A 24,353-nucleotide genomic window follows, 5' to 3' on the forward strand; every position below is an offset into this window, starting at 1 on the left:
TCTTATGTAAAATAAGTTAAAGTACAAAAATACTTCTAAATTAACAGTATATTTTTAAATATTAATAAAAGCATTTAAATTCAATAGCTAATTGTTACATCTGATGACTGAAAGTGTATCTTTAGGGGCGCCTGGGTGGCGCAGTCGGTTGAGCGTCCGACTTCGGCCAGGTCACGATCTCACGGTGCGCGAGTTCGAGCCCCGCGTCGGGCTCTGGGCTGATGGCTCAGAGCCTGGAGCCTGTTTCCGATTCTGTGTCTCCCTCTCTCTCTGCCCCTCCCCCGTTCATGCTCTGTCTCTCTCTGTCCCAAAAATGAATAAACGTTGAAAAAAAAAAAAAAATTAAAAAAAAAAAAAAAAAAAAAAAAAAAAAAAGAAAGTGTATCTTTAATGTACTACTACACACACACACACACGCACGCACACACATATACATATATGTATATATACATATATACACATGAGGGTAGTAGTAGACCTATCTACTGAAACGTGGCAGGCCAGAAAGGAATTGCAGGAAATTTTCAATCTGCTGAATAGGAAAATGATGCAGGCAAGAATTCTTTATTCAGCAACCATGTGATTCAGAATAGAAGGAGAAATAAAGGTTTCCCCAGACAAACAAAAACTGAAGGAATTCATCACCACTAAAATCAGCCCTACAAGAAATCCAAAGGGGACTCTGTGAGTTTCGTAAGTTGCCAAGACCACAAAGGATCAGACATCACTACAAGCATGAAACCTATAGATAACACAATGACTCTAACCCATACCTTTCAATAGTAACACTGAATGTAAATGCACTAAATGTTCCAATCAAAAGACACAGGGTATCAGAATGAATAAAAAAACAAGACCCATCTATCTGCTGTCTAGAAGAGACTCATTTTAGACCGGAGGATACCTCCAGATTGAAAGTGAGGGGATGGAGAACTATCTATCATGCTACTGGAAGTCACAAGAAAGCTGGAGTAGCCATACTTGTAGCAGACAAACTAGATTTCAAACTAAGGCTGTATGAGAGATGAAGAAGAGCATTATTTTATAAATACGAGGTCTAGCCATCAAGAATTGCAAATGTTTATGCACCCATTGAGAACACCCAAATATATAAAACAATTAATCACAAACATAGGCAATCTTAATTTGGTAAGAATGTGGTAATTACAGGAGACTTTAACATTCCACTTTACAACAATGGACAGATCATCTAGGTAGAAAATCAATAAAGAAACAATGGTCCAGGATAATACATTGGACCAGACAGACTGTATAGATATATTCATAACTCTTCACCCTAAAAAAACAAAATGCACATTCCTCTCAAGTGCACATGGAACATTCTCCAAGATATATCACATACTGGGTCACAAAACAGCCCTCACTAAATACAAAAGAACTGAGACCATACCATGCATACTTTCAGATCACAATGCTATGAAACTTGAAATCAACCACAGGAAAAAGTTTGGAAAACCTCCAAATGTATGTAGGTTAAAGAACATCTTGTTAAACAATGAATTCATCAGTCAGGCAATCAAAGAACAAACTTAAAAATATATGGAAACAAATGAAAATGAAAACATAACAGTCCAAACACTTTGGGCTGCACAAAGGCAGTCCTAAAAGGAAAACACATTGCAATCTAGGCCCATCTCAAGAAACAGGAAAAAACCCAAATACAAAACCCAACAGCACACATAAAAGAAGCAGAACAGCAAACAAATCCCAAGGCCAGCAGAAGAAGAAAAATAATAAAGATCAGAGCAGAAATAAACAATACAGAATCCAAAACAACCCACAACAGATAAATGAAAACTAAGAGCTGGCCTTTTCGAAAAAATAAACAAAACTGAAAACTCCCATCAGACTTCTCAAAAAGAGAGAAAACCCAAACAGGTAAAATCACAAATGAAAGTGGATTTATCACAACCAATCCCTCAGAAATACAAGCAATTGTCAGAGAATACTATGAAAAAATATATGGCAAGAAACTGGACAACCTGGAAGAAATGGACAAATCCCAAATACCCACACACTACCAAAACTCTAACAGGAAGAAATAGAAAATCTGAACAATCCATAACCAGAGAAGAAATGGAATCATCAAAATTCTCCCACCAGTAAGAGTCCTGGGCTAGATGGCTTCCCAGGGGAATTCTACCAGACATTTAAAGCAGCATTAATACCTATCCTTCTCAAGCTCTTCCAAAAAATAGAAAAAGAAGTAAAACTACCAGACTCATTCTATGAAGCCAGCATTACCTTGACTCACAAACCAGACAGAGACCCCACAAAAAAGGAGAATTACAAGCCAATATCCCTGATGAACAAGGATGCAAAAATTCTCAACAAGATACTAGCAAATCAAATTCAACACCATATAAAAACAATTAGTCACCATGATCAAGTGGGATTCATTCCTGGACTGCAGGACTGATTCAATATTTGCAAATCAATCAATGTGATACATCACATTAATAAATGAAAGGATACGGGTGCCTGGGTGACTCAGTCGGTTGAGCGTCCGACTTCGGCTCAGGTCATGATCTCGCGGTGTGTGAGTTCGAGCCCCACATAGGGCTCTGTGCTGACAGCTCAGAGCCTGGAGCCTGCTTCAGATTCTGTGTCTCCCTCTCTCTCTGCCCCTCCCCTGCTCATGCTGTCTCTCTCTGTTTCAAAAATAAATAAAAACATAAAAAAAAAATTAAAAAAAAAAAATGAAAGGATAAGACCCATATGATAATGTCAACAGATGTAGAAAGAGCATTTGACAAAATACAGCACCCTTTCTTAATAAAAACCCTCAAGAACACTGGGATAGAAGGAACATACCTAAACATCATAAAGCCACATATGAGAAGTCCACAGCTAATATCCTCAATGGGGAAAAACTGAGAGCTTTCCCCCTAAGGTCAGGAACACAATAGGGATGTCCATTCTCAACACTGTTGTTTAACATAGTGTTGGAAGCCCTAGCATCAACAATCAGACAACAAAATGAAATAAAAAGCATCAACACTGGCAAAGAAGAGGTCAAAGTTTCACTCTTTGCAGACAACATGAGACTCTACACGGAAAACCTGAAAGACTCCACCAAAAGGCTAGTAGAAATGATACCTGAATTCAGCAAAGTTGCAGGGTTCAAAATCAATGTACAGAAATTGGCTGCATTTCTATACACTAATAATGAAGCAACAGAAAGATAAATCCATAAATCAATTCCATTTACAACTACAACAAGAACCATAATATATCTAGGAAAAAACCTTATGTAAAAGAGGTATATGCTGAAAATTATAAAAAAATTATGAAGGAAACTGAAGATGACACAAACAAATGGAAAAACGTTCCATGCTCATGGATTGGAAAATAAATATTGTTAAAATGTGAATACTACCTAAAAGCAAATTCAGCACAATCCCAATCAAAATTGCACTGGTACTCTTCTCAATGCTAGAACTAACAATCCTAAAATTGTCCCATACAGGGACCACAAAAAATCCCAAATAGTGCAACTCATACTGAAGAAGAAAATCAAAGTGGGAGGCATCACAATCCCAGACTTTAGCCTCGTCTACAAACTATAGTCTTCAAGACAGTATGGTACTGGCACCAAAATACAGAGACTGCTGGAATAGATGAGAAAACCCAGAACTGGACCCACAAATATATGGCCAACTAATCTCTGACACAGCAGGAAAGAGTATTCAATGGAAAAAAGACAATCTCTTTAGCAAATGGGTGCTGGGAGAACTGGAAAGCAACATGCAGAAGAATGAAACTAGACCACTTTATTACACCATGCATAAAAATACTCAAAATGGATGAGAAACCTAAATGTGAGACAGGAAAACCATCAAAGCCCTACAGGAGAAAGTAGGCACAACCTCTTTGCCTTTAGCCTCAGCAATTTCTTGCTTGACACATCTCCAAAGACAAGGGAATTAAAAGCAAAAATGAACTACTGGGACCTCATCAAGACTAAAAGCTTCTGCACTGCAAAAGGTAAGTGACAGAATGCGAAGGTATTTGCAAATGACATATGGGATGAAGGGTTAGAATCCAAAATCTATAAAGAACTTACCTAACTCAACACCCGAAAAACAAATAACCCACTGAAGAAAGGCAGAAAACATGAATAGACCCTTTTCCAAAGAAGATATCTGGATGGCAACAGACATGAAAAGATGCTCAATGTCACATATCATCATGGAAATACAAATCAAAACAACAGTAAGATGTCACCTCATACCAGTCAGTGTGGCTAAAATAAACTCAGGAAACAACAGATGCTGGCAAGAATGTGGAGAAACAGGAACTCTCTTGCACTGTTGGGTGAACATGCAAACCGGTGCAGCCACTCTGGAAAACAGTGTAGAGGTTCCTCAAAAAACTAAAAACAGAACTACCCTAAGACCCAGCAACTGTACTACTAGGAATTTACCCAAGAGATACAGGAGTGCTGATTCACAGGGGCCCATTTTTTTTTTTTTAATGTTTATTTATTATTGAGAGAGAGAGACACAGAATGTGAGCAGGGGAGGGGCAGAGAGAGGGGGACACACAGAATCTGGAATAGGCTCCAGGCTCTGTGCTGTCAGCACAGCTGTGAGATCATTCCTGAGCTGAAGTCAGTTGCCCAACCAACTAAATCACCCAGGCGCCCCCACAGGGGCCCATGTTTAACTCAATGTTTAGAGCAGCACTTTCAACAATGGCCACATTATGCAAAGAGCCTAAATGTCCATCAACTGATGAATGGAAAAAGAAGATGTGATTTATATATTCAATGGAATACTACTTGACAGTGAGAAAGAACGAAATCCTGCCTTTTGCAGCATCGTGGATAGAACTGGAAGGTACTATGCAAAGTGAAATCAGACAGAGACGGACAGATATCCTATGTTTTCACTCATATGTGGATCTTCAGAAACTTAACAGAAGACCAAGGTGGGGGGGGGGGGGGGGGGGAGGAATAGTTACACAGAGGAAGGGAGGCAAACCACAAGAGACCCTTAAACACAGAGAACATACTGAGGGGTTAGAGGGGGTGTGGGGAGAGGGGAATACGGATGATGGGCACGGAGGAGGTCAATAGATGGGATGAGCACTGGGTGTTGTATTTAAGTGATGAATCATGGGGAATCTACCCCCAAAACCAAGAGCACACTTTACACACTGTATGTTAGCCAGTATACAAATAAATTATATTAAAAAATAAATAAATATGGCACAAAAACAGACACTTAGATCAATGGAACAGAATAGAGAACCCAGAAATGGACCCCACAAACATATGGCCAACTGATCTTTGACAAAACAGGAAAGAATATCCAATGGAATAGACAGTCTCTTCAGCACGTGGTGCTGGGAAAACTGGACACCGACATGCAGAAGAATTAACCTGGACCACACCTTCTTATACCATACACAAAAATAAACTCAAAATGAATCAATGACCTAAATGTAAGACAGGAAGCCATCAAAATCCCCAAGGAGAAAGCAGGCAAAAACCTCTTTGATCTTGGCCACAGTAACTTCTTACTCAACATGTCTCCAGAAGCAAGGGAAACAAAAGGAAAAATAACTATTGGGACCTCATCAAAATAAAAAGCTTCTGCACAGTGAAGGGAACAACCAGCAAAATTAAAAGGCAACCGATGGAATGGGAGATGATATTTGCAAATGACACATCAGATAAACGTTTAGTATCCAAAATCTGTAAAGAACTTCTCAAACTCAACACCCAAAAAACAAATAATCCAGTGAAGAAATGAGCAAAAGACACAAATGGACACTTCTCCAAAGAAGACATCCAGATGGCCAACTGACACATGAAAAAATGCTCAACATCACTCATCATCAGGGAAATACAAATAAAAACCCCAAAGAGATACCACCCTACACGTCAGAATGGCTAACATAAACAACTCAGGCAACAACAGATGTTGGCAAGAATGTGGAGAAAGAGGATCTCTTTTGCACTGCTGGTGGGAATGCAAGCTGGCGCAGCCACAATGGAAAACAGTATGGAAGTTCCTCAAGAAAGTAAAAACAGAACTATCCAACGACCCAGCAATTGCACTACTAGGTATTTACCCAAGGGATACAGGTGTGCTGTTACGAACGGACATATGTACCCCAATGTTTATAGAAGCACTATCAACAATAGTCAAAGTATGGAAAGAGCCCAAATGTCCATCGATGGATGAATGCATAAAGAAGATGTGGTGTGTATATATATACAATGGAGTACTTGGCAATCAAAAAGAATGAAATCTTGCCATGTGCAACTACATGGATGTAACTAGAGGATATTATGCTAAGTGAAATTAGCCAGTCAGAGAAATACAAATACCATATGACTTCACTCATATGTGGACTTGAAGACAAAACAGATGAACATAAGGGAAGGGACGCAAAAATAATATAAAAACAGGGACGGGCACAAAACAGAAGAGACTCTTAAATATGGAGAACACCAGAGGGTTGCTGGAGGGGTTGTGGGAGGGGGATGGGCTAAACGTGTAAAGGGGCATTAAGGAATCTACTCCTGAAATCACTGTTGCACCATATGCTAATTTGGATGTAAATTAAAATTGTAATAATAATAATTAACTTAAAAATTAAAAAATAAAAATAAATAAATACAAATGCTTCTTGGCCTTTTGGTTAAGATTAAGTGTAAAAATAAATAGATAGATAGATAGATAGATAGATAGATAGATAGATAGATAGATAGATAGATAGATAAAATCAGAGAATAAAAAAAGAAAAAAGAAATCTCATCAAATCCAGAATCTTAATGTCATGTGTGATCAAAAACTATCTCGAATCATTTTGACTCATTTCTTTCCTCAAGATCTAGAAACATGACTATAATGGCTACCAAAATGGAATAATAAATCAGTACCCTTATTTAGTCTACTTACACACACACACACACACACACACACACACACACACACACACACACATACATACACATCTTTTGGCCCTCATACCCAGATGCCAAATAGCTTTACACTCTTAATTAGAGAATTTTCTATATTCCTGGAAATACAAAACAGTAGTCCACCAATTTGACAGTATCGCACACAGCTAAAAATAGGCTTACCATAAAATTCAGCAATCACACTCCTAGATACGCAAATGAAAACTTATATCCACACAAAAACCTACACACAAAGGTTTGTAGCAGCCTCATTCATTTTTTGCCAAAAACTGGAAACAAGGGGTGAAAAAACTGGTACATTCATGCAACAAAATATTATTTGGTGATAAAAATGAATTATCAAACAGCAAAAAGACATGCAGAAGTTTTAAATTTATACTAAGTGAAAAAAAGCTATCTAAAAAAGCTCCATACTGTTATAATTCCAACTATATGAAAAAGGCACAGACAGTAAAACATGTAATTTGTATATGCAGTAAACATATACATAGGCAGTAAAACTTATAGTCAGTAAAAAGACAGTAGCTCTTAAGTGTTCAGGGAGTGGGAAGGAGAGATGAACAGGTGGCACACTAGGCGTTTTGAGAGACCTAAAACTATTCTATACTATACTATACTATACTATGACAACAAATATAGAACATTATACATTTGTCATAACCCGCAGAACTGTACAAAAAGTGAACCTTAATATAAACTATGGACTTTCCTTAACACTAATGTTACCAATACAGGTTCATTAATTGTGACAAATCTACAATTAATGTGCAAGAAGTGAACAACAGGAATCTTTGAGGAAGGGACTAGAGGAACTCTATTTTCCACGAGATTTTTCTGCAAACCTAAAACTGTTCTTAAAAAGTCTATTAAAATTGTAAAATAACTTTCTGCTTGGAAAACAATTATCTTTGACAAGTAATTTAGTAAGTAACTGATCTTGTACATTCTTCAAATGAAATGGGAAATAACTTTAAAACCTACAAATTCTAATTTATACTATGGTGAATATTAAGAGACAACACACATAAACCTAAGCTTCATGAAATTCCCAAAACTTTTACAGTGTGAAGGGAGCCTTGAAACCAAAAGGTCTGAGGACTGCAAGCTTAAGAAATAAAACATACAGGGTCACTGGGGTGATTCATGGGTTAAAGCCCACATCGGACTTTCTGCTGTCAAGCCTAACACCACAGAGCCTGTTTCAGATTCTCTGTCCCACCAACCCTCTCTTCTGCTTGCATGCTTGACTCTCCCCAAGATAAATAAATATATACATTAAAAAATCTCTTCTTAACGTAATAAAGAAACAACAAAGAATTCAGATAAAATGTTATCTAAAATCATCAACTCCAAACTTGAATCACTGCTTATCTCTATTCTTCATAGGAGTAAAACTAAAATTCCTCTTAAAATTATTTTCACTAGAAGGCTCTAATAATCTTTAGCAGTATTAATATTGTTACTTGTTAACAAGGATATTCTCAAGATGGAAGATATCATTTGCCCCAAAAAGCTGAAGCAGCACTACAGAAATAGCAACAAGGCAACAAACTGAGGTTGTCTGCCCCAAGTCATTAAGTTTTTGATAGACACGGGATACCTCAGCTCCAGTCAAGCCCTCAGATGGATGACTGCTATCTACTGCATCCTGAATGCAATCTCTAGGAGACCCTAAACTAGAACTATCAGTTGCCAAGTTTTGTGATATTCTGTTATTCCACTCAGTAACAGGAAAAGTCCAAGTGACATCAGGAGCACCTCTGCCAGACCACAGCAGCCCTATGAATCTCAATGCTTAATTTAATTTCTTTTTTTTTTTTTTTTTTTAAATTTTTTTTTCAACGTTTATTTATTTTTGGGACAGAGAGAGACAGAGCATGAACGGGCGAGGGGCAGAGAGAGAGGGAGACACAGAATCAGAAACAGGCTCCAGGCTCTGAGCCATCAGCCCAGAGCCCGACGCGGGGCTCGAACTCACGGACCGCGAGATCGTGACCTGGCTGAAGTCGGACGCTTAACCGACTGCGCCACCCAGGCGCCCCTAATTTAATTTCTTAAAACAGGTCCCCAAACATTGTTTACCTAAACAGCTAAAAATGTCTCAGTTCTACAGGAACCTGATTTACCTGCAACCTAACCTCCATAGTCACCAGAATTTCCAACATCTCTACAAAATAGATTTCATAGTATCTCTTTCCCCTAAAAGTAAAAGGCCCATTTCACTGTTTAAAAATAAATGTAACTACCTTAACATGGCACATGAAATAACTTCTAATCTAATCTCACTCAAATGAGCTTTCTAGCTTCATCCCATAATTCCCAGTGTTCTTTCCATATTCCACTACTAGTCTTTTCCTAAATATACCACACATTTCCATTCTTCAGTCTCAAATGTTTATTCTCCCTGGAAGTCCTTGACCAAATCTGTACAGCCACCCAAATCCTACAGCTTTAAGGACAAGCAAACAGTATACAACCTGAAATGGAAATGATTTCCTTCACATCTTCTACTATCCTACTTTTTATACCTCTATTTTAATACAGCACTTACTATCTGGCCCATTAGATTTACAGTCTAAAGAGGAAATTAGTCATGCATCTCCCAGAGACTAGCATGGTATTAAATCAGTGAATACAATTCAAGAACAATCATTTAGTTCAAGTCTATGAGGTTCAAGTCTGTAACTTCAGTGAGGTTAAATAACTTGCTCACTAGTTGACTGAAGACATACGGCAATAGGTCTCTTAATCATCATAACACTTTATATTAACCACCACATTCCCTCAACCAATCCCATACGATCATTCAAAATTGAGCTTCACTTCAGAAACCAACTTCATTCAAGAGACATCCCAGAAAAATCTACAAGTTGCATGTATAATGGCACTGTTTTAGATTCTGTAACAATTAATAAATCTAACTTATCAATCAATATTACTGTGATAAATTTAGAGTCTGTAATGATTCTTTAGAGCCTATGTAATCACTGCACAAATGTTGATAAGTAAGCAAAACTGAAGTATTCAATGGCACTTACTAAGCAAAAGACTATCAAGTACAAATGTACTGAAAATACAAAATTATGAAAGGTATCAAAAAGAAACAGAAAACACTGAATTCAGTAGACAAAGTGCTACTGGAGTTCAAATAAAGTAGCTGAAGATGACATAGGAAGTCAGGAGTGTATATCAGACCTGAGAAGGGAAGATACTTGAACAGAAAAACAAGAGTCAGGAAAAGTAACAGGAAACATCAGGGCATTCACATCAATGACAGATAGTTCAGTTAAATGCAAGAATAAATAGGGGCGCCTGGGTGGCTCAGTCGGTTAAGCGTCTGATTTCAGTTCAGGTCATGATCTCACGGTCCATGAGTTTGAGCCCCACGTCGGGCTCTGTGCTGACAGCTCAAAGCCTGGAGCCTGCTTCAAATTCTGTGTCTCCCTCTCTCTCTGCCCCTCCCCTGCTCATGCTCTGTCTCTCTCTGTCTCAAAAATAAATAAAAAAATATTTAAAAAAATGCAAGAATAAATAACCATAAAAAACTACATGGAAGCTGTGTCAAAATAACTTCACTCTAGTGGAATTAGCATGGTAAGAATTTTGAAGAGTATTTGGGAAGAGAAGAAACAGAAAAGGAGGTACACTTGAGGAATCTGTGGTGCCATGTAGCTGAAAGGAAGCCAAGGAAGTTTCCCATGATTCTCTTTTCATTACTAATTTCCCCACTAAGCCTGCATTGAGGATTATTAAAATAATCCTCTAATAACAGCAACTCAATCTCAACAGCTGATATTTATGTGTCTCACATAATAAATACCCCCTCATATGTGGCAAAGGATACATTCTTTGGACACTACTACTTTAGGATTCTTTACACTCAATCCTTCTCCCTTTAGTTCACCACATACACATCTATGGAACACAAGTCTAATAAAAAAGGTATGAACTTGGGATACCTGGGGCGGCTCAGCTGGTTAGGTGTACAACTTCAGCTCAAGTCATGTTCTCACAGCTCGTGAGTATGAGCTCTGCATTGGGCTCTGTGCTGTCAGCTCAAAGCCTGGAGCCTGCTTCAGATTCTATCTGTCCCTGCCCTGCTTGTGCTTTGTCTCTCTCTCTCTCTCTCTCTCAAAAATAAATGTTAAAAAAATATATTAAAACAAACAATGACCTTAATGAAATACCAATAATCCTGTAGATGAAGTTTTCTCAACTTAAGCAACGTAGACATTTTGGATCAGATAACTTTGGGAAGGCTGATGGGCAGAGAGAGAAGATACTAACTTACTTGGTTCTGTGTACTGTCAGATGTTAACACCATCCTTGTTCTTTAATGATTCACTGGCATCCACTACATGCCAACTTGCCTTTAAATCTTTTTTTTTTTTTAACGTTTTATTTATTTTTGAGACAGAGAGAGACAGAGCATGAATGGGGGAGGGGCAGAGAGAGAGGGAGACACAGAATCGGAAGCAGGCTCCAGGCTCTGGGCCATCAGCCCAGAGCCTGACGCGGGGCTCGAACTCACGGACCGCGAGATCGTGACCTGGCTGAAGTCGGACGCTTAACCGACTGCGCCACCCAGGCGCCCCACCAACTTGCCTTTAAACACAACAACCAACACTACCTCTAGACATTGCTGAATATCCCATAAAGAAACAAGTTTAGCCCAAGTTGAGAACTACTAATATAAACTCTGATACTGAATTACATGAAATATTTAAGGAGTCATTTACTGCTTGCTAGTCTGCCTGTTTCTCATAAATGGAATAATATAATAAACCTATTAAGTGATTAAATGAGATTATTCTACATGCAAACATAATACATCTCAGTTCACAGATTAAAAAGAGAAACTAAATCTCCAAACCAGAACTGTCTCCTTAGAAAAATGAGGAAGACACCTTTTAAAAAGATTTATTTAAAACAGCCAGAGACCACTTTATAGTTCTATGTAAACCATCCCATAAACCTCAGTCATTAAAGATGAAAAGTAACTGACATCAAAAATCACAAGGAAAACATTCCCAAAGAAACAGTGTAAAGTTGCTAAGTTGTAAGCCTAAGGCATACATGAAGAACCCAGAGGGGCGCCTGGGTGGCGCAGTCGGTTAAACGTCTGACTTCAGCTCAGGTCACGATCTCGCGGTCCGTGAGTTCGAGCCCCGCGTCGGGCTCTGGGCTGATGGCTCAGAGCCTGGAGCCTGTTTCCGATTCTGTGTCTCCCTCTCTCTCTGCCCCTCCCCCGTTCATGCTCTGTCTCTCTCTGTCCCAAAAATAAATAAACGTTGAAAAAAAAAATTAAAAAAAAAAAAAAAAAAAAAAAAGAACCCAGAAAGTCAACATAAATGGAGGATATGAGAGGGGTTTTTGTTGTGTGTGTGATTTTTATGGCAGGAAATATGTTAGAAACCTATACGAAAATTAAGTTCACGAAGCTAGTTTTGAGCAGTATTTGACACGGAAATAAGGAACATGAAAACAATGTCTCCACGGTAGAATGAACAAATGGCACATACCTAACTTCTAGGAGAACAGTATGTAAAGGCAAAGGACATTAGAAGGGCACCTGGGTGGCTCAGTCAGTTAAGTGTACAACTTTGGCTGAGGTCATGAGCTCATAGTTCATGGGTTCGAGCCCCATGTCGTGCTCTGTGCTGACAGCTCAAACCATGGAGTCTGTTTCAGACTCTACGTCTCTCACTCTCCCTGCCCCTTCCCCACTCACACTCTAGTTCTCTCAAAAATAAATAAACGTTTAAAAAAAATTTTTAAGGGCAAATGACATTAGAAAACCTTACTAAACTGAAATGTACTTAAACTAATGAAAATTTTGAACATAATTTTCAAATCAACCCCAAATGTTCACTACAACATATTAATAACAAAAATTGTTGATAATGTGAAAGAGGCACCAAGGACAGGATTAAATCACAACACTTATGATAAATGTCTGAAATTACACCTAATTAAAAAAAATGAATTCAGGGATGCCTGGGTGGCTCAATAGGTTAAGCATCTGACTCTTATGCTTTGGCTCTCTCCCACTCTAACCTCTTTTTTTGTTTTCTCCTTCCCCTCCTCCATGGGTTTCTGTTAAGTTTCTCAGGATCCACATAAGAGTGAAACCATATGGTATCTGTCTTTCTCTGTATGGCTTATTTCACTTAGCATCACACTCCCCAGTTCCATACACGTTGCTACAAAGGGCCATATTTCATTCTTTCTCATTGCTACGCAGTACTCCATTGTGTATATAAACCACAATTTCTTTATCCATTCATCAGTTGATGGACATTTAGGCTCTTTCCATAATTTGGCTATTGTTGCCAGACACTTTCCAATGCTAGAAATATCAGTGCCTTAGAGAATCTTAATCACATAGATGTCACTAAACCTAAAAGAATCTGAAGGAAGACATTACTACAAAAGCACCTCAACAAAACAAATTAAAACAAAATCAGAACAGCACACACATACATGAAGACAACTAATAAGAGCACACATACTGAAGGGAAGAAGAATCATGCCAGAATACATCACCCAAACACAAATTGTGATGACTTATCCAAGTCCAAAATTATTCCTAAAGCCAATACATAAAAAGAATCCCGTTCTACTATAGTTGACACTTACATTGCACTGGGGAAGGCTAAAGTTCAGAATGATTTTTTTGGTAACTTTTTTAAACTGAAAAGAGTTGCAAAAATCCCAATAGTTTAACACCATCACATTTAACTTTAATCATAGCACATTTATTGAGGCAGAATAAAATGATAGAAAACGAAAGCTGGAAAAATTATCTAGCCTCATAAAATTAACTGACTTAATAAAAAATAGGTTTCTAGAGAAAAGCTATCTGTGAGTTTGGGTGTGCGATTTCTGATACCACTACTAACACGAAACACTCAAAAGAAGATACTGCTGCCTAATGGCAAAATAACAAAATTACTGAATGGTGTGAGAAATTCATAATCTATTTCTAATACGTTAGGATCACCTGTTAAGTAGTAAGAATTCATCTGTGAATAGATGACTGACTGAGACACCCAGGCGCCCATTTCAAAACATTTTTAAAGAATAAAATCTACCAGGGTACCTGGGTGGCTCAGTCATTTGGACATCCGACTTCGGCTCAGGTCATGATCTCACAGTCTATGAATTGGAACGTCGTGTCAGGCTCAGTGCTGACAGCTCAGAGCCTGGAGCCTGCTTCGGATTCTGTGTCTCCTTCTCTCTCTGCCCCTCCCCTGCTCATGTTCTGTCTCAAAAATAAACAAAAACATTTAAAAAATTAAAAAAAAAAAAAAGTCCGGCATATTTTGGGAGGTAAATGAAAGAGAACTTTATTCAATGCAATTTAAAATTTCTGTGGCTAACCACTTGTTATATAGCCGAATACTTAATCTTTGAAACAAAATTACAAGCCAAAATTTTTAATCAAACCTAAGCCTATTCTGAGATTTAAAGCAAGCCAAATTTCAATGTTTAAATATGTAAAAGCACATATAATCAGTGATTATAGAACATTGGCAATGACAGGTATGGTGGCTCTAATCACTACTAGTTGAGCCTATTATGTCTCAATTTTCACATCTAGCTATAGAAATATCTATGTAAGGTAATACAAAATGCTAATAACAAACATAATTAGAACTCAAATGACTTTGGTATTAAGTTATCAACATAAAAAGTAGTGTTCTGTGCACCTAGCTGGGTCAGCTGTAGCCAGCATGAGACTCCTGATCTTGGGGTTATTAAGTCTGAGCCCTATGTTGGGTAAGGGCTTACTTAAAAATGAAATAAAAACAAAAACAAAAAAAGCCATGCTCTTATTTATCTAAAAGATTTAGAACTGCATGATTAAAAATAACAACCTAGTAATTTTTATCCACAGTGATTTTAAAGATCGCTTATCTAACTCTATATCAGACAAATTAAATAGGAGGATGAGGTAATGGTGCAATGAACACTGAGTACCAGTATTATTCCAAAGTTCCCCAAGTGACTATAATGTGCTATCAGGGTTGAGGAAAAAAAAAACACCTCTGCATTAACCCTTTCCCAAACATTAATGTCAGGCTCTGTTCAAATAATTAAGACAATGACATTTGAGGACACAACACTGAAAAAAAAAAATGAAAGCTAAAAATCTATTACTCAAGTATTGAAAGAATGAAAAACACAAAAATCTATTAACAACTGTAATAAAAAAGTGAGAAGTAAAAATGTAATGAAGGTTAACATGAAAGTATTAAGTTCATGATGGCTGAAAAAAATATGTGGTCATTTTTAATACTGATGAATTAGTGAATTAATTATGAATTCATAATTCATAATGAATTAGGATGCTTAATTTTATGTGTACTTTACCACAACTAAAAAAGTTTTAAAGGTTGTTCTCATTTGAAATAAAAAGGACATGCATAGTTCAACAGTACAGAGTTGACAATCCTGAAATGAACCCTTAATTATAAGCCTTTTTCAACATGTCAAATAATTCCCAACAAGGGAATCAAGACTTCACTGGAAAAGAAAGTCTTTTCAACTAACTAAAAGGACAGAATTGAATGTCCACCTGCAAAAGATGAATTTAGATCTCTAATTCTTGTAATACACAAAGTTAATTCAAAATGAACTGCACACCAAAAGGTTAAGTACTTTAAATATAAAATCCTTTGAGAAAACTGTAAGTGAATCTTTGTGATCTAGTTATGTAAGATTTCTTAGGAAAACCACAAACAAAAATAAAAAATTACAATAAACGATTTCAACAAAATTAAAAATACTTGCACGTCAGCAATTCCTATCAAAATAATAGCACCAGCATTCTTCACAGAACTGGAACAAACAATCCCAAAATTTGTATGGAACCAGAAGAGACCCTGGATAGCCAAAGCAATCTTGAAAAAGAAAACCAAAACTGGAGGCATCACAATCTCGAGCTTCGAGCTGTAATCATCAAGACAGTAAGATACTGGCACAAAAACAGACAGTCATTACAATGGAATAGATTAGAGAACCCAGAAATGGACGCACAAATGTACGGCCAACTAATCTTTGACAAAACAGGAAAGAATATCCAATGGAATAAAGACAGTCTCTTCAGCAAGTGGTGCTGGGAAAACTGGACAGCGACATGCAGAAGAATGAACCTGGACCACTTTCTTACACCACACACAAAAATAAACTCAAAATGGATAAAAGACCTAAACTTAAGACAGGAAGCCATCAAAATCCTCTAGAAGAAAGCAGGCAAAAACCTCTATGACCTTGGCCACAGCAACTTCTTACTCAACATGTCTCGGGAGGCAAGGGAAAAGAAAAGCAAAAAGAACTACTGGGACCTCACCAAAATAAAAACTTCTCCACAGCGAAGGAAACAATCAAAAAAACTAACAGGCAACTGGAACAGAAGAAGATATTTGCAAATGACATATCAGATAAAGGATTAGTATCCAAAATCCATAAAAGTCAACACCCAAAGAACAAATAATCCAGTGATGAAATGGGCAAAAGACATGAATATACACTTCTTCAAAGACATCCAGATGGCCAATACATGAAAAAATGCTCAACATCATTCATCCTCAGGGAAATACAAATTAAAACCACAATAAGATACCACCTCACACCAGTCAGAATAGCTAACATTAACAACTCAGGCAACCCCAGATGTTGGTAAGGATTCAGAGAAAGAGAATCTCTTATGTGCTGCTGGAGGGAATGCAAACTGGGGCAGCCAGTCTGGAAAACCAGTATGAAGGTTCCTCAAAAAATAAAAAAACTACTCTACAACCCAGCAATTGCACTAACAGGTATTCTTCCAAGGGATACAGGTGTGCTGTTTCGAAGGGGCACATGCACCCCAATGTTTACAGCAGTGCTACTGACAATAACCAAAGTATGGAAAGAGCCGAAATGTCCATCGATGGATGAATGGAGAAAGATAATGTAGTATATTTATACAATAGGGTATTAGTCGGCAATCAAAAAGAATGAAACCTTGCCATTTGCAAGGATGTGGATCAAACTAGAGGGTATTATGCTACACGAAATTAGTCAAAGATAAATATCATTATAATTTCACTCATATGAGGAATTTAAGATACAAAACAGACAAACATAAGAGATGGGAAGCAAAAATAACATATAAACAGTAAGGGGGCAAAACAAAAGAGACTCTTCAATGTAGGGAAAAAACAGGGTTGCTGGAGGGGAGGTAGGAGGGGGGGGATGGGGTAAATGGCTTAGAGGCATTAAGGAATTTACTCCTGAACACTCTGCTGTACTATATGCTAACTAACTAGGATGTAAATTTAAAAAATAAGAAAAAAGAAACAATCTGCACTTCAAAGATGCCATTAAGCAAAGAGATAACAGACTACTACGAAAAAATATTGCACATCATGTCAAATAAAAGATATAACCTAAACTGAAAAAATTAGATATTAATTTTTTTTTTTTTTAATTTTTTTTTTTCCAACGTTTATTTATTTTTGGGACAGAGAGAGACAGAGCATGAACGGGGGAGGGGCAGAGAGAGAGGGAGACACAGAGTCGGAAACAGGCTCCAGGCTCTGAGCCATCAGCCCAGAGCCTGACGCGGGGCTCGAACTCACGGACCGCGAGATCGTGACCTGGCTGAAGTCGGACGCTTAACCGACTGCGCCACCCAGGCGCCCCTAGATATTAATTTTTAAAAAAGGCACAGTATGAATACACATTTCTCTAAAGATTTACAAACAGCCAGTGAGCATACACATCATTACCCAATCGGCAAATGCAAATTAAAACCACATGATATTACTGCACATCCACTAAAGCGGGTGTAACCAAAAGTCAGGATACAGAGAACTACAACACTTATAAACTGCTGGTAGGAATAACAACACTTTGGAAATGAGTTGGAAGTTTCTTAAGCTAAACATAAATTCACAATGCAACAATTTTGCTCCTAGGCATGTACCTATACTATTCATGTACCACCAAAACTTGTAATGTTCCTACCAGCTTTAGGTCCGTATTAAATAGAGCCACAATACAGTATGAATGAATCTCAAAAACATTACCTAGGTGAAAGCAGCCAGATATAAAGAATAAATATTATATGATCACATATGAAATATTCAAGATAAGCAAATCTATAGAGATACAAAGATTAGAAATTGACTGTGGCTACAGAGGAAGGGAATAAGATAAAAGCTAATGATCAGGAGGAACTAGGGTGATGTAAAAATTTTAAAAATGGAATTGGGTACTGTTTTCCTATTTCTAAATTGAATAAAAAAGGAATAAATCTTATAGTATGTAAAAATTACACCTCAAAAAAGCTGCAGAAAAATTTACATGATAACCAAGACATAATTGCCTTTTCACTTTATAAGTGCATACACTTTAAAGTACATATATCAAAGCAAGAAAAAGTTCTTATTAAGAAAATTATCTTTAATTCAGTGTAGGCAAAGGATGGTTTCCACATTAAATTTTGAAACAAAGGTAAAAGTATTAGAAAGCTAAAAAAGTAAGTATCTGTTCAGCTAAATAACAACTAAATGCTTAATTTCTTGGCAAACATCCAGTTTCAATAACCATAAGCTGCATTATAAATATCTCATCAAAGAAAAAAATCTGAAATAGATACCAAATGTTTCTTACCTATATATTGAAAATGTATTTCAGAATTCCAGAAAAAAAAAAGTATTGGTAAATACTATTTGACAATTTCTGTTCAGTAATGTGTCTTAAGGTAGAAATTACCTGTTTGCTGGTTAGTGGCTACAGAAATTACTTGTAAGTTAGACCAAGTATTTTTAGCGTAAACCAATAAAAGAAAGTAAACATTAAAACAATATAATGTTACACATTCATGTAAAAACTGAATACTTAAAATCTAAAAATATTATTTTTAAATTCATGAAACAAAAAAAACTCTCAAGTGATCCTTGGAACACTAACTGCAAGTACCTCACGCTTTCCATGTTCCCAGACACTGGAACAAAATTTTTAGTGTTTAAGTTGAAACTACAGGCATGTTTCTGAATTGAGAAAAATAGTGCTGACCTCTTTGTATAACATGTTTTTCAACTTTCCAGTTTTGTTTAGGCAAAAATGACCGTTAAATTAGGACAGCAAGGAAAATATAAGAGCCTACGCTCAGTTTTAAGTCACTCCAAAAATAGGGTTTAAGATAGCCACCTTAACCTATAGTTTTCTCTTATTCACAATGTAATTGGTAGTGATAAGTTGCAAGAACACATTTACCGAATGTTTCCTGATCAAAGAACCTAAACTTATTTTTTTAAAGCGTTAAGTATATACATGTTAAGCGCATTTACAAAATGAACCTATTTCCTGGTAAGAAAATACTACAGTGTACCCCCCCCTTAAAAATTACAAGATGAATAATTTAACCCACATTTACAACCGGTAAACTGAATTCAGAAACTATTTTTAAAAATTATTCAGTTGTAAAGACCTGTGGGACAAACTGCACAATGGGAATACTCAAGTAGCGTAATAAAGGAAATCCACACAATAGCATAAATGGTCTCAACGAACCGTACTTTCCCACAGAATGCTAAATGTATTCTATAACCCCAAATTAACATTTTATAATAAAAAATCCGTATACGAAATCACAATGAGATTTTACTAACCAACTCAAAAACGCTCTTTCTACATTAAAAGCGAAAAACAAATACGTAAAAGCTAACGTGGAATCGACCTTTCCGTGAAAACATCTTTCACTGTCCGTTAGCTCTCAACACTTTGAAAGAAGGGAGAAGGCAAAAACTGTCCCACGGTCTCTGGCTACTGCGGAAGGGGAAAAACGTAACCCCAATAGCCAGGAATAACTGTGGCCTAGCGGTAAATCCCAATCACTGCACCTCAGTGAGGCGTTTGATGTCGAATCTGGCGAAGAGACCCGCTTGGGATCTTGAATCTGTACTATATAAATCCAATAATCGAGAGCGTTTATACCCGTAGTACAAATAGGGGACTACAGTAAACGTTGGGGAGGGGGGGGGGTTGGGGGAGGCGTCAGAGCCGTCAGCCATTTTCCCTTACCTCCCCCAACCGACATGATTCTAGAGCCGGCTTGGCACCCATTAACGCTCTCACAACCGAGCGCCTACCCTGTGCGGAGAATGGCGGGGCCGATGGGTTTGGCTAGAAAAGGAAACACACTCACACGCCCCTAGTTCGTGAATTCTCTTTCAAATCCTGCTGTGGGTCCGCAAAGGAGCAGGTATTCACTGTACGACACCGTTACTTTACCCTGAAACCAGAGTATGCGAAAACAGCAAAGAGCGGCAATGCTGAATCCCAAGTCTGGCAAAAACAAAAAGAAAAACCCGCTACAGCCTTTCTTGGGACTTCGGCGCTGAGGAAAAAACCACCCACTCCGTTCAACGTACGCTGTGGTCCTCTTACCTAATTTTTTCCCCCTCCGGCAAGGTCTCCCGCTGGGTTTAGATAAGCTCCAGGTGGTGCGTTCGTCTTGCGTCACCTTTTAGTCCTACTGCAAGGCTGGCTTCACCGTTCCTAGATCCAGGCCTGGTCTTTCCACCGCGACTCTTTGCTCCCGACACCGACACCAGATCCTGAGGCGGCCGCCTCCCGTGTGGGAGAGGCTGCAGCCGCGGCGAGCTCCCGAAAGGCCTAGTAGCTGTTTGAGGATGAAAGGGGCTGGACTCGAGAAAGCCCTTAAAGGGCGGGGTGCGGGGAGGTTGGGGCTCAAGCAGTCTTCTAGGCCGGTCCTCTTCAATATGGCGGATCCGCCGAACCGAAAAAAAAAAAAAAAAAAAACCAACCCGCCGAGCCAGTGGCAACCGAACAGGCGCAGACTCCCACCAGCCCCAGCGCCACCTGGAACCTAGAGGACCCCGGCTCTTTCCAAGTCCCGCCCCACGGCCCTTTCCAAGTCCCGCCCCTCGGCCCTCCCCCCGACTTCGGCCCAGCCTCTTTTCCCTCAGCTCTTCCGGCTTTCTCCCTTTAGCCCCACCCGTTTTCCCTTCATTCCACCGGAATTAAGAAATCCTTGCGCCAATCCAGGTGTGTCGTTCTGGTTGATAACTCTTGGTCCGGAAGGTCTGAGGTAAAAACGGGAAAGATCGCAGAATAAAGGCAGCCGTCGGGTCATTAGCTGTCGCACCACCCTCAGTATGGGCTACAACGCAGCTCTCCAACCTTCTTTGGTTCTAGACCGCCCTAGGGAAAAAGCTAGGTCGCGTACGAGCCAGACTAAGGAAAAGGGGGCATATTGAAACTGGGAATCTGTTGGTACAGTGGGTGGCTTGAACGGGTGAAGCAAAATGGACAGAAGGGTAACTACGTATTTAGAAGAAAGGATTAATCGCGTGTGGTGACGCAGCGGCGTCGCTATGACAGTTTCACTTGCATCGCTCGGTTTTGTTGTATTATGAATCTGCCCAGGCGGCTAATACGGATGAAAACGCCACCAGTCCTAAATTACGTAATGGAGAGGAGAGAGATAGACCTTCATAAAGAGGTGCTGAGTTGGGGCGCCTGGGTGGCGCAGTCGGTTAAGCGTCCGACTTCAGCCAGGTCACGATCTCGCGGTCCGGGAGTTCGAGCCCCGCGTCAGGCTCTGGGCTGATGGCTCGGAGCCTGGAGCCTGTTTCCGATTCTGTGTCTCCCTCTCTCTCTGCCCCTCCCCTGTTCATGCTCTGTCTCTCTGTCCCAAAAATAAATAAAAAACGTTGGAAAAAAAATTAAAAAAAAAAAGAGGTGCTGAGACTAAGCACTGACTTTTCCGCTGTATGTGGACGATCAGCAAGGCACACTTTGGGCTCACCGTTTCCCTCCATGATCTCTGTACTGATGCCTGGGGGCGCAGAGGTGGGAAGAAGGGGTAATTGTACAGGATTTAGTGATTCAGGGCCCCTTACCCTGATGAATAAGAGGAAAGTCCAATACATTACTCTTGATATATTGAGATGACCATGTGGATTTTGTACTTTATTAATATATTTCTTTCATTGATTTTCATAATGTGTAAACAAGCTTGTATTTCTGGGATGCTTCCCACTTCACCATGGTGTAACATGTGTATATATGTACCTATACATGTGTGTATATATACGTACAAAACTTTACGTAAAGGGTTGTTTCGCTTTGTAATTTGTTCCTTCTTTGTAACTAACTACTAGCATAAATCCATGGAAGATGCAGATATGCTATTGATAGAGATGTCGTTAGTAATTATTACCATAATCAAGTCTTCAAAACATATCTCCCAAATGATATTCTGAAAAGAAAATATTTAGTAGATTAGTTGGTCAAGATCATCAAAAAGGAAGTGAAAATGGAAATCTCATCCCTAGCAAAATGTGCTTTGTGCCCCAAACCTGCCTGCGTGTAATAATTACAAGCAAAACATTATAGAGGCCTTATTTTTGCTTCCTGCTTCTTGCCTTACTGTTTCCATGAAGGGTCTTGAATATGGGTGATACTTAGACACCAGTCTTTTTATTTATTTATTTATTTTTTGGTAAATATATTTACTGAAATATACATACATCCTGTAAAGTTCAGAGCTCAAGTTTTTACTAAGTATGTACATTTCAGAGATCATATTCTAAACTTCGTGTTTAGATCTGAGCTAGGTCTATCCTGTTCCACAGATTTGAATAACTTTACCTAACTCTGTGGAACAAGACTATGAACACCCAAGTTTGCAGATTTCCTTTCTAAAATCTACAGAAATGATATGAAGGGGTATTTGTGGTTGTCGCAGGTATAGTATTATGTAACAGCTGAAGGACAGTGAGCGTGGGAATTCCATTTATTTTTCTATTGTCATAAGCAAGCTTGCTCTTTCTGTGTAGGGGGTAGGAACGGATATTGCCTTATCATTCAGGGTTTCTAAGAAATGACTTAGGAATAAAAAAAAAGGCAAATGACATGGGTTAAAGTATTTAATTGTTGATAAACCCAGGAAGACAAATGAGGAGCGCAACAGCCATAGAGTACTGTCTCACAAAAAATACTAGCAGTGTGTATATACAATAGAATATTACTCACCAATAAAAATACTGATGAAATCTTGCCATTTGCAGCAACATAGATGGAATTAGAGTGTATCATGCTAAGCAAAATAAGTCAGTCAGAGAAAGACAAATATTTGACTTCACTCATATGTGGAATTTAAGAAAAAACATCAGATGAACAGAGGAGAAGGCAAGGAAAAATAGAAAAGATAAAAAGTTGCTGGAGGGGAGCAATGGGCTAAGTGGGTGATGAGCATTAAGGAGGGCACTTGCTGTGATGACCTCTGGGTGTTGTGTAAGTCATGAATCACTGAATTATACTCCTGAAACCAATACACCACTATATGTTAACTAACGTGAATTTAAAAAACAAGAAATGCTGCCAGTGCAGCACATATATATCCTACCAAGATACATCCTGGCAGTCATGCTCCAGCATATGGCCCTTGATATACATTTGAAGGGTCTCATGACTGAAGTTTTATTAAACAGTAATAAATGATGTTTCCCTAGCAACAGCTAGCCCCTCAAGGTCCTGGAAACCTTGCTTTCAAAATATGTTAGATACTTTGCTTATGCCAGCCTGAGGAGATGAGTTACCTGTCATGACGCCAGTGCAGTTCTTCTACCCACAGGTCCTGTCCCTGTGCTTTAATAAAATCACCTTTTTGCACCAAAGACAACTTTAATAATTCTTTCTTGGTTGTTGACTCCATCCCCCACCATCACCCCAAAATTCATCATATGGCACCCAACATGGGGCTATGAGTCTTTTCATCTGGACTCTGAGCCTGTGCAAATATGGTGAGTATACTTTCTCTTTTCCTCCTTTACTCTCATTTCAGAGGTGTTTTGAGGAGGATGGTCTTATTGGAACATTTTCACGTTGATTGTTCAAGCTGTAATCCTCTAGCCTGTGGCTACTCTACAGGGAAGAGAAAGCCTGCCTTTTGACTGGAAGTTAGTTCCCTGGCTTGAATGGTGGTAATAAGAACCACAAACTTGATGCCCCCTCTTTATTCCTGTCCTTGTACAAAGTTGTCTGCCTGTGGCACAGGACAGCCAGCTAAGCACCAGGATGCCTGCCACTCCTAAGACTCCCTTGTGACGTTTCCTCCTCATTGGTCTAACATGATCCCCTCCATATCTCTGGTCTAGCCACTTTTGGCGACAGGACCTCCACTGACAGCCGCCCAAAACCAGTACCCAATTGAATTAAAATCCAACTGGGGACTATTTTCTAGGAAGTTGGCTGCACAGACTATAAGTGTTGGGATGTCACTTAGATCATGATGGATTTCTGCCTTTACCATTTTCCGTCAGTGTCCTCTACTAACTACTACTTAAGTTATAAAACTGGGTAATTTCCCCTTGTA

General features: G+C 38.6%; 1 protein-coding gene and 1 long non-coding RNA gene across 5 annotated transcripts in view; one reads left to right on the plus strand and one right to left on the minus strand.

Annotated features, from left to right (window-relative positions):
- The window catches only part of LOC115508045 (probable ubiquitin carboxyl-terminal hydrolase FAF-X), a 184,749-nt gene extending 163,945 nt beyond the window's left edge, over positions 1–20,804 (minus strand). For 2 of the 4 annotated variants that reach the window (XM_030306447.2, XM_030306444.2), the window contains exon 1: positions 20,399–20,802. The gene's annotated coding sequence lies outside the window, so the exon portion shown is untranslated. Of the gene's footprint in view, positions 1–20,398 lie in introns of all 4 variants that reach the window. The other 2 variants (XM_030306445.2, XM_030306448.2) reach the window with 2 other exon arrangements.
- A 134-nt stretch (positions 20,805–20,938) lies between these two features.
- LOC115508047 lies at positions 20,939–22,896 on the plus strand. Its single transcript, XR_003966916.1, has 2 exons — positions 20,939–21,476; positions 21,716–22,896. It is a non-coding gene; the product is annotated as an uncharacterized LOC115508047 (long non-coding RNA).
- The last annotated feature ends 1,457 nt before the right edge of the window (positions 22,897–24,353 follow it).

Source organism: Lynx canadensis, chromosome Y (assembly GCF_007474595.2).
Source record: "Lynx canadensis isolate LIC74 chromosome Y, mLynCan4.pri.v2, whole genome shotgun sequence".
Classification (NCBI taxonomy): Eukaryota; Metazoa; Chordata; class Mammalia; order Carnivora; family Felidae; genus Lynx; species Lynx canadensis.